This window comes from Amblyomma maculatum, chromosome 6 (genome assembly GCF_055883805.1).
Source record: "Amblyomma maculatum isolate TAMU_Amacu chromosome 6, ASM5588380v1, whole genome shotgun sequence".
NCBI lineage: Eukaryota > Metazoa > Arthropoda > Arachnida > Ixodida > Ixodidae > Amblyomma > Amblyomma maculatum.
In genome coordinates, this window is record NC_139349.1 from 114,118,687 (window position 1) to 114,129,106 (window position 10,420).

The window sequence follows — 10,420 nt, forward strand, 5'->3', positions numbered from 1 at the left end:
GTAAAGACTTTAAAACGAACATTTAGCCACGAATATATAGATGAGACAGTTACCAACATATAGGTTACTAATGGCATTATATTATTTCTTCCAGTTCTCTCAAAAGTATTGCTATAAAGGGACACTGAGATTTTGTAAGGCAATCCATATGAGTGCACAACAAACTTTGTAGATATGTTGTTGCTACCCATAGGAAGGTTTGGCCGTAATAAGTAGTGCTTTCGCAAAATTATTGTACAATATTCATGAGTTGCCGTAAATATTAATGTGGCCTCCAAAAAAGCTGTACGTAGCTGGGATTAAGTCACAATACTTTAGAACTTTGCCGATTAATATTTGCTATAAATCTGGCGCGAACAGAGCTGTTCATTTCGAAGTTGCCACCAAGTTCTTATATATATTATCTATGACCAGCTGCCTTAATAATATGCTATAGATTTATACTCAGCTGTTAGTTATATTATGCACCAACGATGTTTTCGCCTCCGGTCCTGTGTTGCAAACCATTGTCCGTTTTTGAAGTCACAGGTTGAGACAGGGGCGACAAAATGATATGTGAGTGTACTAATGATAATTGTTAACGTGAAGTTAGTAGCGTGAAAGGTAGTGCACGTAGCCTTGTCTACTCAGAGGTGGGTGTCAAATATTGCGTTTATGTACACAATAAACTGGTGCCTGTAAAATGGGGGCTGCGGCTTTGTCAAGCTGTATTTTTACATCTTTTTCTGCAGCTCCTGTGTCCATATATCTTTGAGGCAGAAATAAAATTTATTTATTTATTTATTTATAATATATCCGCATTTTCCTTGCTGATTGTCCTTTTTCACCTCTCTTAAAAAGAGGTCATTGGTGTCTTACTGAAGCGAATCCGGGAAGAGCCGCTTCGTATGCTCATGTACCAAATGCTATAAATAGCAAACGCATAACAAATTAAGGGACCTGAGATATTATTATGCAAATTACCTATTATTGCTTTAATGCTAAAATTTTAAGATCTGTCGTGTGCCTATTCAACCCAAACAGCGTCTCTATATATATTATACTCTGCCGTCCTATTCATCCTTTATTTACTTAAATTAAGTTTTCCCCGCGCACCACCAAAAAGAGTGCGAGGCCTGGCCCCAAAACCGGCTGCTGATTGCGGGACGACATTCCTGATGCCATCTACGCATTATATGGCAGGAATACCGTTTCCGAATGGAAATTTTTTCTTTAGAGGATATCATCATCTAAGCCATCGGGTCGTAGCGTGAAGGAAGAAAGACGTGTCGGTGACAATGTCTGCGTCTTTTCAATCTCTTTGATGGTTTCCTCCTTCTTTGTAATCAATGCAGGCAATTCTCCTAAGTCTTTCAGGGGTGATATCTTGTTGTTGTTTCAAAGATATTCTACAAACCACGGCCGGACATAATCGGTGCCAGTAGAATGCATCCTGTGCGGCGCTGTGTGAAAAGAAAGCTATAAATGTTGCTATAATTGGTTACCAGCGAATATAAATGCGAGGAATGAATAGAAAACTGAAGGCGATCTGCGAAGCTGCTGCACGAATGTCTAAGAGCTGTGAAACAATATTTTTCGAACCAGAGTCGATATAGTTGGTTTTGCTACTCTGGAGGCATAAAACACAGAAGCAGCTGGCAATCATGACATCAAACTTATGATAAGACCTCTGCGTTTTATGTGCCAGAGCTGAATCACCAGCAAAATATGCAAATATACGTTTAGTGCAATCTTCACCCCAAATCATCAAATGGCTGGATCACGCTGCCGCGGTGGGTCACAGATGGCAGGCGATGGAGAGGGTGAGGTTGGCGGTTGGTTGGCGGTCTCAGGCGTCGCGGAAGTGGTAAGCAACGCTCGGCTGTGGAGCTCCAGGTTGAGGGGATTGCTGTTACCTCCACCAGTTGTAATAGAAGACCTTGCACAGGGCGCTACAACGTGAACAGTCAAGGGAACGTTCGGCGATCAGTCGAAGAGCTTGTGTCAGCACACGCGCGAGCGTCGGAGAGAGCGTTGTCGTCGTTGTTATTATATGACCGTCAGGCGTTGAACATAGTTGTCATCGTTCTCTTTCTTCAGTATCAGGCGCTGAACATTTCAGAGTCGAATGCCTGTCTTACAATCATGTTTTGCTTTTTGAAATTACAAACCAATGCGCAAGTATTAATGCAGAATAAACACGCTAAGTAATGGTCAACATTCAGCAACTCAGTATAATTACAACAAAACACATTAAATAAAAAGCTACAATAACTTTCAAGACGTGGTCTGGTGAACTGGACAGTATATAGCACAAAATACAGTACAATATGTAGAGGCAAGCTTGAAAATTTAAAATTTCTTTACGGGGTGAAATGATATGACGCAACCTCCTTTCATTGCCAGGTTTTGTTAGACGCTCAATTTCGCATTTCTGTTTCAGTAATTGAAATCTGGATGAAAATTCGTTCGGCAGGAGTGTTTGACTCCGGTAATGATAACAAAGAGAGCGCCAACTGTGGCATCAGTCGGAACTTATGATTTGCAGAAGCATCTTTTTTGTAAACTTTATTCTTGCTGATCACTAATATGCCATACAGGTATCTACCGCCTGTTAGCTCAATTCTGTTTGGCTTTAAGCCAGACTCATTTGGGAGCAACAGAATGAAAAAGCGTGTTTATTCACCCGACTTCCGTAATTACTGGTGTCGAGAATTCGACCAAATGTAGGTTCTGCGCACGGAAACCCAAAAGTGAAACAAACTAAAAGCGAAACAAAATGATTGGCTAAGGTTTGACACTCGTAAACTTAATTAGGCGAAGCGAAGGCGTCGTTTTGATTGGTTTTGCTTGGATGACACTTATTTTTAGCTTTGAGCAGACATGGTTTTGCAACGATTAAATCGGGGAGACACTGGAGTCGAGGACGCCGTCAGCTACAAGTGGTAACTAATGGCACTGTATCTGCCGTTAAAGGTCGGTAAAGTGCACCGTAGGTGATACCATGATTAAGCTATATAGCCTTATTTTGAATTCTGGATTTTAAAAGGTCAAGCATTTGCTAATGTTGACCTTGACTGACTCGTGCGTTGTGAAGCTTTTGCTTAAATATTGTTTATACCACCTGCCGCAAAAAAATATAACCAAATTTGGATAAACGTAGTCAAGTTCGGTAGCCCTGCCAGCAAGATTTTAGCATTCGGTTCGACACTGGTGGTGACCCCATTTTGGTATTGCTTACCAGCCTTTATTTACATAGAGGTGGTGACCCCATTTTGGTGTTAGCTTTGTGTTGGTGTAGAGCTTCGTGGTGTTTTCCGCGCCGAATATGCTTCTGTTGAGGCTCGCCTTGGTGGTGCAGTGCTTGGGTCGCTCGACTACTTTACCCAAGGATGCGGGCTCGAATTCCGAGAGCATCTGCCACTCTTCGATGGAGGCGAAAAGCTAGGCCTCCGTGTTCTGCACGATGTCAGTTCTCGGTAGAGAACCCCTGGAGGTTGAAATTTCTGAAGTCCTCTACTACGGCGTTGTCATAGGCTGAGTCGCTTTGGAACAATAAACCCCATAAACCAATCCAAATCAATTCTTCTATCAACCAGTGCACTTGGTGTGCATTTGCTCGCTTTTTTCTGTCTAATCTGACTTTTCTCAAAACAGCTATAGCTGGTTCAGAAAAGCGAAGAACCCGAGTTCTAAAGGTCACTGCCTTTTTTGAGGGGCTTCAGCTTTGCGCGCATTTTGAACACAGAACCACGGCCCTGAAAGGCCCTTGGCTAGAAATAAATAAATGTTAAAATGCAAAGATTTTCTTTCGAATTCGAAAATTTACGCACGGGCTAGGCGCGAAGCTGTAATGCCAGACTACAGAATTGTTTTCTCTTATTCTTGTTTTACGTGCGCTGGTGTATCGGAGACCGCATGAGTATTTTAGGTTTTCGGCTCTATCAAAATACGGCAGTCTGGAATGAGATAGAACCTGTGAACTCGAGATTAGAGAATTTATTGATCTCAGCTTAATGACTCAACCACACCAACACCACGGTGCAAAATGAGCAGTTAGTTTACTTAGCAACAAAAATTTTTAAGCTTGTCTACTCAGACGAAAAATATCTTGTGTCGACCTCGCTGTGAAAAAGTTGTAACAGAAGTAATGACAACCAGGAATCCGTTAGATAGTGTAATCCCTAGATTGAAAGAGAATTTATGTAAACTATCCGCACTGATGATGTAGAGAGATGGACATCAGTAAAACGAAAGTGAAATGAAACATATTCCAATACAAAGCAGCGTCAGCGCAGTTAGCAGTTTTGCTTGGTATTGCTGATAGCCTTTTACGATCGTTAATGTGGATGCTTACAGTTGATGTTGTGAAAACAAAATGAAGCTTGAGGTATTTACTCCACTTCGGATATAGCCGATGCTGCCTTTCGAAGCATCAGTATCATAGTGCCGATGGTGAGTATACATTTAGAAGCTGTATGCATAATCTTCAGATTTCTGATTAATCAGGGGCACAATTGGCTCCAAATTAATTCGGCAAACTACTTGGGGATGCCTGCTGCACTGTAGTGCCGAAACCAAATGTGCGTTCTTAATTGTCACATAACATTTGTGAAGACGAATAATGAATATATGTCGTCTTTGCACGATCCATCGAATTTACAGCTCTTTTTTATTACCTACCTTGTGGGCGCCTCTTTAAATTATCAGTATATCGATATCAGATTAGCGTTAACTCCGACAATAAAAAACTGTCATTGGGAACTGCGGCATGAATTATGAGTGCTTCGCCAAGGGCATTATTTTTTTATACCAGAACTTTCAACATTTGATGGCCTCAATAATGTTTATTCGTGAAATAATATTTTTATCCTTTCTATTAGATCCACTGCAGAAGGCATCATGCGGAAAAAGCAATCCTTACAAAAGCGGTTCCCATGGCCTTGAGAGTTTAACAGCGCGATTTCCTGCAGCGGAGTTCAGTACGTCCGTATGCACCACGACAGGAAGCAATTAAGTGAGCATGAAGAAGGCACGTACCAAGTATAGAGGCCCACTTGGATTGTGACGGGGAGAAGCTAAATTGAAGCATATTAAAAAAAGATTCGGCAGCAGAGAAGCAAAAATGAAAGAACTGTTATTCTCGAGAAATGCTTCTCGCCGACAGCTTGTACAAAAAGAACCGGAATGTCATTTCCAAGAACAGAGTCCTCGTGCTTAGTTTCTCCTAGAAAATGAGGTTTATTTCGCCAGTGCATCGCAGTTTTGCTTCTGACTCAAGTAGAAAGTACGATCCCATTCTTCGTGTCTCCGTTTGCGCACGAGAGATTGGAGTTGGTTTTCTGTTAGCAAACTTCGAAGTCAGCTTATAGTTTCTTCTTTTTTTTCAGCTCGAGTGGAGCTTGTCGCGTTCTCACGCATTCGCTCGCGATCACGTTCGCGTCCCTGGGCGCTTGCTCTGGGTCCGCAATTTGCTTCGCAGAAGATGGGCAAGGACTGAGAATGTCGAGAGGCAAACTGGCTTCAGACACCTCTCTTCGCGCATTCCGTTCTTTTCAGGAGTGAATATTAACACCCGACCTCCTCATCCTGACTAACTTGATTCCAGAGCCAGATGGGAAAACTTTCGGTGACTCCGCCCCTGTCACGTTCTTCAAATGTGACTAAAAGTGTTCCTAGAGTGATCGTGCGCAAAGAAGCGTGAAAGGAAAACTAGCTTTACGCATGAACGCCGCGTTTACTGCTTTTTCTAAGTTTATAAAGAAAAGAACACTTAATACGCCCCAGAAAGGTTGCGCCGGTTTTCATCCGCTTTTTCGTTCTCTGTCACCTCGCCTTTTGCATTACGTCTGCCAAACAAGATACGTGCTCTCAAGATGGCTCAGCGCATGCAGATGATGCGTCGTAAAACTATTTAAAATCTTCAACTTATTTGACGTAGAAGACAAGAAACAAATGAGGTCATTCTACTCTTGTACTGTTATCGTAGGACCGCCAGCACGAATAGCACTGCGCTCCGCTGTGGCGGACTGAACTGAAAACGCCTCTGTTAAAAGAACGCTCACTGGGTTATGTGCAACTCTGCTCCTTCCCCTTTCATATACTAGTCAGTGCTCCTTGAATCAGCCTGGACGCCCCGCCGGGGTGGCGCAGTGGTAAGACGCCCGACTACTGTCCGGAATTCCCGGGTTCGAACCCGACCTCGGCGGCTGCGTTTCGATGGAGGCGAAACGAAGAGGCGTCCGTCTGCTGTGCGATGTCAGCGCACGTTAAAGATCCCCAGGTGGTCGAAATTACTCCGTAGCCCTCCACTACGGCTCCTATTTCTCTCTTTCCACTTTAAATCCCACCTTCCTCCCTCCCCTCACGGCGCGGTTCAGTTGTCCACAGAAAACGAGTGAGACAGTTACCGCGCCTTTCCCTTCCAGTGAACCAATTATTATATAATTATATTATAATCAGCCTGGACAACATGCAGTGCTCGACTTGTCGTTTGTCGCTGCAAGAATTATAAGATCAGTGCGTATTCCTGTCCACCTTATGTGCCTCATTTTCAATGTTGTCTCACTGAATGCAATGCTTCAGTGTGCCTGGACGTCTCTATAGCACTCCTGCCAATCACAGGGAAGATGGGATTCCATTTGCTGTGGCGCGACTGCCGCATACCTGAGGTGATTAAAACGTGACGTGACTAAATCTCTATATTCGTGGTTATTGTAAGATAATTGGTCGACCAACCTGATTTATCCACTGCTGAGTACATTGAAGGGTAGCGGGCAAAATTTCAGAGGATTTACATTGTTATCATAGCTGGAGCAGAATCGATCACAAAGCCAAAATAACTGTGGGCATTTATCGTAATGTCCCCATTCTACCGGCAACAGCAAAGTAATTATTGCAGTATGTAATAAATAATGGTGAAACGGCCACTACACAAGAGAGGGGAATACATGAGCAATGTTCGGGCATAATTACGCCGCTGCTTCATTTCATCTTGCATCAACTCGCCCCACAATCCGTTATTCTATATGTTCCACTTAGCTATAGTACCCTCAGCCTCAATACCTACTAAGTACGGGAAGGTTATATATATTTTGTGCAATAAATGCACAAGAGAAATCTTAAGTGAAGGGTGATAAATTCAAACCATTATATTCGCTTACGATTGGGTTTCCTGGCTATGAACCTAACAATTTTAAATACTGATTAAACCATTTTTACGGCAATTTTTGCGTCTTTGCAGCCACGCATTCTGGTGATTGCAGTGATTGTTACCAACCACAAGACAAGAGAGTGTGGCCACAAGGTGGTGCTAAATAAATATCGCCAACACCTACAAGTAAAGCTTCTGACTACTTATACTTAAGTTCAAAAACGAGCAACAGATCTCTGGCAGGTATTCCTCGTGTCATTTTTAGAACTTTTTGCTCGGCTTTCTTTAGCAATCCGACAGCTTTTGCTTTGCGCCTGGACACACCCCACCTTTTCTAGGGGTGTCAGTATTACAGACATCAAGATTTGCGATGCGGATTGTTCGGACAATCGCTCAAGGCGGTCTATCCTGAAAAAACTCTAATAAGAAACTAACTCTTTGCAAAGCGGACACAGAATTTCCAGTTGTTTATAGCTGCTCGTATTTACAAGTATTTTTGTGACGGATAGAGCAAGAAACAAACTAGGAACTATACTCCATTGCTCAACGAAACGAACTCTTAATCTAGAGAAAAGTGAAGTCATTTAATCTTTTGCATGGTTATCGTAGGACCAACAGTACGAGTAACACGTAGCTTAGCTGTGGCGGACTGAACTGCCATACCTGTGCCAAACGAAAGCTCAGTGGATTATGTATAAGAAGCCCCTCTGCTCCTTCCTCTTTCATATCCCCGTCAGTGCTCCCCGAATCAGCCTCGACAACACACAGCGTTCAATCTCCATTCTTGTAAATCGTTTGTCGCGGTACGATTTGTAAGATCAGTGCGCATTCTTGCCTACTTTATGTGCCTCAATTTCAATGTTGCCTCACTGAACGCTTCAGTGTACCTGTATCTTTCCATAGTACTTTTGTCAATCGCAGCGAGGGCGGTATTCCATTCGCTGGGTCGCGAGTGCCGCGTACTTGAGGTGAATAAAACGTGACGTGGTTAAAACTCCATATTAGCGGATATTGTAAGATCAACTTGATTTATTCGTTGCTGAGGATATTGAAGCGTAGCGGGCACTATTTCAGAGGATTTACATTGTTAGCATTCCTGGGGTGACAAATCCAAAATAATTATTGGCATTTTCCGTAATTTCATCTTCCTACCCCAACAACAAAGTAATCATTGCACTATAAAATGAACGACGGCGAAATGACCACTACTCAAGAGAAGGATAACATATACGTAAGCCTCTAGTATATATGAAATGCAAGCGTGGGTAGTCGGATTCGAATCTGGCCGCCACTGACTGCTTTTCGATGGAGGCAAATATACAAGCGTCCATGTCTTATGTGAAGTTTGTGCAAGTTAAAGACCGCAGAGGGTCGAAATTGCTTCGCATTCTTTTACTAGGCACCTCTTTCTCTCTTTCGGCTTTCACTGCCAACTTTCTTCCTTTTCTTACTGCGTCATTCAGGTATGCACGGAGAAGTGCGACAAATATTTCCCGTTCTGTATAAACCAATCAGTGTACAATTTTGTTCGCGCTTCAAGCGTTTTAGCTGAGGAGAAGACGGCGCTAGCGGCCACAGATGCACCTAGTGCGAGATGGGAGAAGTTTCGCAGTTGTGTACACGGCGGCCGTCATCGGCAGTGTTGTACACTGAGGCTGTTACTCCGGACTAAGCGGTCGCGTGTCGCTCGCCCTCAGCTTCGTCGCCACCTTCCTTTCTAGGCTTCAAGTTCACTCAGTGACCGAGAGAGAGACAGAGCTGCTTCGGCTGCATCTGTGGGGCGAAACTGCCCCATTAATTCTTGGTTACGGCTGCAGGCCTCAACCTGAACGGGGAAGACAGATTCATCGCCAACCCGAAGAATCAGTCCCTACTAATTATGACCCCGGAGCTCGGCAGGGCAAAGCGGTACGAGCAAATTACGACCATAAAAATCGGGCCAGTTGAGATAGACGCAACTGCTCACGCGGCCATGCCGGAGGGCGGCAAGGGCGTCATATACGACGTTCCGCTGGACGTCACGGAGGAGGAAATTCGGCAGGGACTCAGAGATAACCCTGGCTACATTGGAGCGAGGAGGCTCAGGAAAAAGTCTAAAACCGTGCTCATCATTTTCGAAGACCAAGAAGTCCCGCGAGAGGTGTGGTTCAACGGATTGCTATACCGGTGCAACCTCTACAAAAATAAATTCGATGTGTGCTACGCATGCGGCAACCTAGGACATCGGTCGGACGTCTGCCCGGACCCCACCAGCCCTCGATGCCGAGGGTGCAGAATGCTTAATCCACCGGAGGGGCACGAACAAAACTGCGAGCCGCAATGCCTACTGTGCGGCGGCTGCCACCCCCTGGGGCACAACCGCTGCAGAAGCATGTACCGGACCCCGCACATTCTCAAAGTCCGACAAGCAGAGAAAGAAGCCACCCAGGCTCAAAACAAGCAGCAAGAGCCAACGACAACCCGGGGCAGATCGAGAGGAAGAGGCGACGCCGCGGGCACGACGGGCCGTGCGAGAGACTCCAGCGCATCCGTCACCAGAGATGAGCCCAGATCCAAGAGCAAGAACAGGGGGCCGCCACAACCACCGCCACCCAAGGAAGACAAGAACCACTGGCCGAAGCCCGGGGAGACGCCGGCCGGACAAGCAAAGACGAATGAAGAAGTTAACGCAGGCGGTAAGTCGGTCAGCTTCGCTAGCGGGGTCTCCAAAGAAAAAAACTTGGAACTTTCGGAATTACAACAGACTCAAGCCGAGCATAGCAAAGAAATCAGAATCCTTAAAGAAGACATCAAAGAGATTAAAGAAACCCTCAAATCCCTAGTCGAGGTAATTAAAGAGTTAAAAGAGGCAAAAGCTACACCTGCACCGGCACCTCCGATGCTCAGGCCGCCCGTCATACGGGGCCCCGGTGGGGCAAGCGAGAGCAATTGTGGCAGGGACAGTGACGACTCAGATGAAATGAATATCGATCAGGCTAGACCTGCGAAACGTAAATCAGACGACACTAGTGTAATTGGACAAGCCAGAAAGCACGTGGCTTTTAGAAAATTAGTCAAGGATGAAATCATAGACTTCGAATTGAACCTGAATAAGAAACTTGAGGCGAGATTTGGAGTGCTAGAAAAGATGCTTCAAGCCCTTTGCAACGCATCGGGTATACAATATCAAAATCATAATGGATCCCAAAACGTCTAAAATTTGGCAATGGAATTGCCGGTCGTTGTCAATGAAGCGATGGCTCTTGCAACAGTACGTAGCTAGCCAGAACACACAGCCTTTGGCAATAG